This window comes from Rhipicephalus microplus, chromosome 2 (genome assembly GCF_043290135.1).
Source record: "Rhipicephalus microplus isolate Deutch F79 chromosome 2, USDA_Rmic, whole genome shotgun sequence".
Taxonomy (NCBI): Eukaryota; Metazoa; Arthropoda; class Arachnida; order Ixodida; family Ixodidae; genus Rhipicephalus; species Rhipicephalus microplus.
This window is the reverse complement of record NC_134701.1, coordinates 84,213,476-84,219,800: the sequence shown is the minus strand read 5'-3', so window position 1 is coordinate 84,219,800 and position 6,325 is coordinate 84,213,476. Positions and strand designations below refer to the sequence as shown.

The 6,325-nt window shown below is 45.2% G+C and overlaps 1 long non-coding RNA gene across 1 annotated transcript; it reads right to left on the bottom strand.

Moving 5' to 3' along the window:
* Window positions 1-206: 206 nt before the first annotated feature.
* On the bottom strand, window positions 207-2,870 carry LOC142785113 (uncharacterized). The gene is made up of 4 exons (XR_012888856.1): window positions 2,729-2,870; window positions 2,562-2,666; window positions 2,393-2,506; window positions 207-2,098 (listed from the first exon to the last, which is right to left on the bottom strand). It is a non-coding gene; the product is annotated as an uncharacterized LOC142785113 (long non-coding RNA).
* Window positions 2,871-6,325: the final 3,455 nt, after the last annotated feature.

The window sequence follows — 6,325 nt, the reverse complement described above, 5'->3', positions numbered from 1 at the left end:
TGGTGAGAGCAAGTGGCGTGCGCTTCCTGTTTTGGTTTCACTGGCGCAAATTTTGAATTACTTTGCGTAACCGACGTTTGGCTATGACGAAAGTTCATGATTTCAGACCACCTTTCATCGCCCAAATGGATAGTTTTTGTAGGTCGTTTTGATTTAGCGATTCCCTGTTTTGTTTTGTTCAGCGGTTCGTGTGAATTGGTCGTGACGTGATTTTTATTTCGATTAAGTTATAATAAAAAGAGATGCAGGTAATGATAATTCACTACGGTTTTATTCATCGCGCTTGTGTTTTTCTTTTGGAACAAGTGATCAATGTATATATCAGTCAAAGAGACAGAGTATCCGCAATGTTTTATTCAAAGGCAAGGTAGAGTCTGAGAATATAAAAAGCACAATATGACAAAGGTAGACAATAAATGCATCTCGCCCTACAAATAAATTGTAACAAATACAGAGAAAACACAGACAACGCACCCATCGCTAGAGTTGGCAGAAGCCGAGAAGCTGGTGAAGTATGACACACCGGGCCAGAGGGTAAGTAAGGATCTATGGCAAAAACACAGCACACAATGCTGATGAAGAAGGAAGAAGTGGCATATACACAGCAATGAAAGTAGAGGATACAAACAAACAAACAGCAATGAAGTCGCGAATCACGCCTGGGGTTAACCGAAATAATGCATAGAAAAAAAAGAGCGCACAGAAACCACACGACACAATATAGCAGAAAGGCAAAGGTGCAGTGTGCTGGCTGTGCTTAAGAACAGCTAGTCCAAAATGAAAAAAAGCAGACTTGATGCCTGCTTGTCCTCAGAAAGGTAGGGCTTTGCAGCTTGCTCACTACGTGAAAGACAAACTTTATGCTACAACACTGGCAGGTCTTGTGGCTCTTCTTATGCGTCGCCTTCATCAAAAACTTAAGATCCCAAGCGATTTGCGTCTGGGTCTTGCTGTGACGCTTGCGAGCTAAAATAGATTGTAGTCATCACTTATCCAGAATTGTGGACCTTAATTGGTGCTACGAGAGCGGTATTACAGGGCTAATAAATAGCAGAAAGAAACCACTTTGGCTCATTATTTTTCACACAGGCTCTACATCGTACGTTATCACTCACAAGCTATATAAAATAATATGGCAGCGTCCGCAGCCCCATCAAACGCTACAAGTTCGGGTATTCTTTTGAAAATTTTGATGGGCGAGTTGAGGAGGTTGATGAGAAGCTAAAATACGAAAAGCGTGATAACGTGAACCGTGCCCACTTCATACTGTGTTCCTTACCCGCTCGAAGACATTTCAACAAGCGGTTTTGTTATCGATATATTACTTGAGCTGGAGAGATAAAGCATACACAATGACCAAGCGACCCACAGTAAAGTGTACAGTTCGCCCGCATTTGCTACAAAAATGCAGACAGGATACCCAACATTCTTTTTAAGGTTATGTAAATCACTTCGAGCGAATACACAGTGTCCCTACTCCTCATAGCGGGTAACCAAAACAATATATGCAACGAAGGAGTGGTTAGTCCAGTTGAACTGAATATAAGCATATAAGACCATAATGAAGTCTGCTGTAATGAAGTAATAACATAACAAAGCTATTGCAGGATTCGGCTCCACTCGAATACTTTAGTGTAAACCCGCCGCTAATTGCTAGCCTTTGAACTTGTCAAGCTGTATGCCTGAGATTGAAGACTGGAACCTAACCCTATCCAAGTTTCGGTTCACAAAACGCACATGCCACCATAAACGAACCCGGCAAAACATTTTCAGAAACTTCGCGCGACACCCAGCAGAGCAGAAATGAAAATCGCCAACACTTGACAGATGGTGATACAAAACATCGCACACTTTCAGATGATCTGCAGTGGCCTCAATCATGGCAAGAAAGTGAGATTCAAGTTGTTGTACGTATGCAAAAGCTGCTTCTATTCTGATGGCACAGTGAGATTCCCAAAAAGTTTGCTGGGGACGTGGTATGCTTTGAGCATTGTGAAATACTGGTGGGTCCGCTGTGCTGCTACTTTGGCTTGCAGATGTTTAATGGTTTGCTTGTACTTCATTGATGGAGACATTGTCGCTGGCACACAGGAACACACTGCAATAAACAAAAAATGGATGTAAAAGCGAAGAACAACTAATCCCATACGAGCACTTTCCTCGCTGTTTCAGACCCAAGGTGCACAACTTTCTGTGGTGCAAAGTTTTCGATTGCACTACCTAAAAGCGAACCATTCACAATGTTGACAATGCACAAAAAAAATGAAAATCACTGAGATCCCACCCTTACATTTTGTAAGTGCACACGTAGTGTCCTTTTGAGGATAGTTTCCTCAGAATGTCCTAAACATAAAATAGCACATTAAAAACAGCTGCAATAAAACATAGTCACCATTTTCTCTAGGGCACTCAGGCGTGGAGCTGTTGGCGGAGACGTCTTCTGGAGGATCTTGTGAAGCTTGTTCAGTGCCTCGGGCAGCGCTGTCGGAACAATTTTGCGAGCGGCCTGCGGAAGTCTCTATATCAATCCACTCTGGTGTTGAAGTGAACATACAACTTACCGATCACACAAGTTCCTTTTGTGACAGCTGAACGACTGGTTAAAGTTTTCTCCGGCAAGACGAAGTCAGCAGAAATTTTTTCACCAGCTACAAGGGAGCTGCCACCTGCAGAGGTTTGGTCAACAGTCAATTTGGGTAAAAAAAAGAAATCGCGACACTGAACGCACCGTGCTCATCGGGGCACCTCAATGTGTGGGAGCCGCTTTTTGAAGCCTCTACCGCAGGTCCTGAAGAAATGAAATTACGACAATGTGTCAGTAAGAGGCTTAAAATAACACAAACTGAAGCTCATCCGCACCTTGCAGTGCAGCTTCTACAGTCATGTCACAGTCACTATTTGAAGCGACGCTCTGAGAACGTGCATATATGTGCAGTTGGTACAAGTTACAAAGCTTGTAGCATGGGGAAACTTAAACAGCTCTTTCAAACGCATAAATTGGTCGAACGTGGAAGAAAAGAGAAGGCACCAACTAGAAAACAAGTAATTTGCGATTTTCGGAATTAACAGTGCCAGCTTTCACCGATGAAGGGTATATGTACATGTGCACTCAGGCTTGAAGATAACGTGAAATAGCCCTTTAAAGTCTTTCAAAACAAGTTGCGCAGGTCAAGAGCATCAAAAAACGACAGAAATGTAAAGCTGCTGTTAGGAAGGTAACAGCCCACAATTCACAAAATTTAAGACTTTCCAAGTGTTACATCTATAGTGAGGTTTCTCCATCAGCTACAAAGATCTTCGCAGTTAACTGTCGCCACTGATTCAATACAAGTGGCTGCTATTGCACATATTTGAGTTTCAGTCAATCATTTACATGGTGCAGCTGGTTGCACACTGGGAACAGCCTTTCTTGTAAGCCTTGTGTGCCCAGGGTCCATGAAACTTTGAGCAGTAAAATGGTCGCTACAAACCCTGTACGTTGCGTACAATAGGCTGGCCGGCTTACTCAGGAGATCATCGCGTCCAGCATACTGCATCCATGCTTTCATCCTGCAATGGCAATGAACTATCAGCTGAAAGGGGAAGTGCTTGAATAGCGATTTTTTATTGTTACCCTCATTGAGCAAGTTCGAACATTAAGCCTAAAGACATGCAAACCATACAAAAGCTTTAACACACCTGCCGTCCCATGGTATGCGAAAGAAACTCGTCCCAGGCTTCTTGTGGGTTCTGCCATTGTTGAAACACCACGATACACAGCAGTAGCTGCCGTAGCTTGGACCGCCGGACGGCATGGCATCAGCGCGGTCTGAAAATGTTAGTAAGTGGATGCTTCGCTGTCAAATTACGAAAAAGATATGTGCACGTCATAAGTGTACCAACAAACCCCTTTGAATGATTAGCTAATCGATGCACAATACAAAACCAGTGATACATCTCTGAGCCATAAAACTCTGACTTACAAAGATATTCGTCAAGACCACGTACAAAGATCTTCAGAAGTTTCCAGGCCGCTATCCCTTGTAATGCAATGGTATCGCGGCCTGGGAACTTTAGAACACCTTCGTACGTACGCAGTATCGGCAGTACATTGGGAAGAAAAATCGTAGTTGAAATTTGTGCGGTAAAATTGTATTGGAAACGTCAAAAAAATTTGTGAGCAGCTTGCACTAGTGGCACAAGGCTAGCGAAGAAACGAAGATGATGGCCACTTGGCTAGTCCAGATTTGCCTCCGGCACACCAAGAATTATTCGTGTTCCGAGCCTGCGGGAAACGCGTCGTGAAGCATGCGAGGCCCAGCGAACGCTTCTCAATATTTTGCACCGAGCCTATGACCTAGCTGCCCCGCTATGCTCAGCGCACAGACGCTCGCGTCCGTGGCAGACGCAGCACGCGTCGCCTCGGCTTGACGCCGTGCCGCCTTTGCTATACTGCATACGTTGCACAATGTTCCCGTCTAGCCGCCGCATAGAGCCACAAACTTTCTTTTTAGCGAACCTCCCAGTCCTTACAAGCTTCAGAAAAAGGTTACAACTGCGTGAATGAGACGTCACGTAAGAAACAAACTCGCACACACGAAGCGCAACGTGTGTGTGTGCATCTTTCTATGTTTGTTGCATGGTGTCTTATTCGCGCAGGTGTAACCGTTTTCTGAAAAAATGACCCAACAAGACCAACAACATGTCATTCAACAAGCTTCGCTTGAAAACGTGCCTCACCTGTTATCTCACGCACGAAAACGCCGACGCAGCCGACGTTGACGTAAGCGACGAAAGCTTCTCATGCATGGGCTTGTCGCTGGATAGATGGTGTTTATGACAGTACGGCTGAAGAAAAAATAATCGCGTAAGGTGTGTTGAATAAATTGTTTTTATGTATAAAAAACATATCAAATTTAGGCGTATAATTATTATTTTGTAAAAACAATTCTGTTGCATTGATTATAAATGTTTTTTTTTTTTTGCGTTTGCGTCCTCTGACGTTTGGTGAGAGCACTAGTTCGTTACGTAATCGTGACGCACTTCCTGAGGCCAGGTTTCGCGGAGTGTCCTCTCTTGTCTTGTTCTTTCTCTATGATTGGGGTGCGCTTACAACACAGTGGAGCCTGCGCTGCGCAGTAGAAGGGCGTTTGCTACGTCGACGCGTTTCCGAAGAGCTTGCTGATACTGCGATGAAGTTACGCATTGCTTTGCGCGCCGAGACGACTTCTCCTCTGATGCGAGCGTGGCAGCTTGAACTGCGTAAACGCTTTCAACGCTTGACTGCTGCTTCGTCCCTGGCGGCAGCAGCATGGCGCTGTAGACACAGCCCATGTGCACATCCCGAGGTGCTGCGCTACGCGAGACATTCGTTTTTTGGGCAATCACCGCCATCTGTCTCTATGACAGCACAAATACCACCTGCGCAGCGGCTTCCTACGCGTGATCGATCTGTTTTCTTGGCGCATTTTGAAGCGATGTCGTGTACGGCCATGCGGACTAACTGTGATGAAACACCGCCAATGCTTAGAAGTTTGCCCCGTATTTTTCAAGAATCAACGGATTGCCTGCACATCCCTCCGTCGGCTGAAGAGGTAAAAGCGGCACTGAAATCTATGAAACGTGGAACAGCCCCTGGGCCAGACGGTTTTTCTGTTCAGTTTTACTTGACATTTTGGGATGAGATTGGTGCTACCTTGGCCGCGATAATGCGGCGATGCTACGAGGACGGTGTCTTTCCATCAAGTTTTCGAGAAGAACGCATTGTGCTTATTCCAAAAGGTGATGCTTCCTCTGTTAATCCGAAAGATTGGAGACCTATCACGCTCCTCAACGTTGACTATAAGATATTCGCGGCGGTAGCCGTTCAACGTTTGAGGGGTCTGTTGAACACCCTACTAGGTCATCACCAGACTTCATCAGTGCTTGGACGAGAAAAACACAGCTTGTCATATACCACACGGGATATCATAGCATATACTCTGTCGCGTTCTGCGCGTGGTATCTTTGTGTCTTTGGACCAGGAAAAAGCGTTTGACCGACTAAAGCACGCGTATATCCTTAATGTGCTCACCGCCTTCGGCTTTTCTCATTCGTTTGTGGGAATGATTAAAGATACGTACACTGGTCTGAAAAACACACTAGTTCTGGATGGCTGGGAAAGTGCCGCCTTTTCCATAACACGTGGGGACCGTCAGGGATGTCCATTGTCTCCTGTTCTATTTTTCCTCAGCCTTGAGCCATACTTGCGTGCTCTTGACGCGGATTCACGTGTCCGGGGTCTTGCGCTTCCTGGCAGCGGTGTCGTGAAAGTCACAGCTTTCGCTGAGGACATAACCTTGTACCT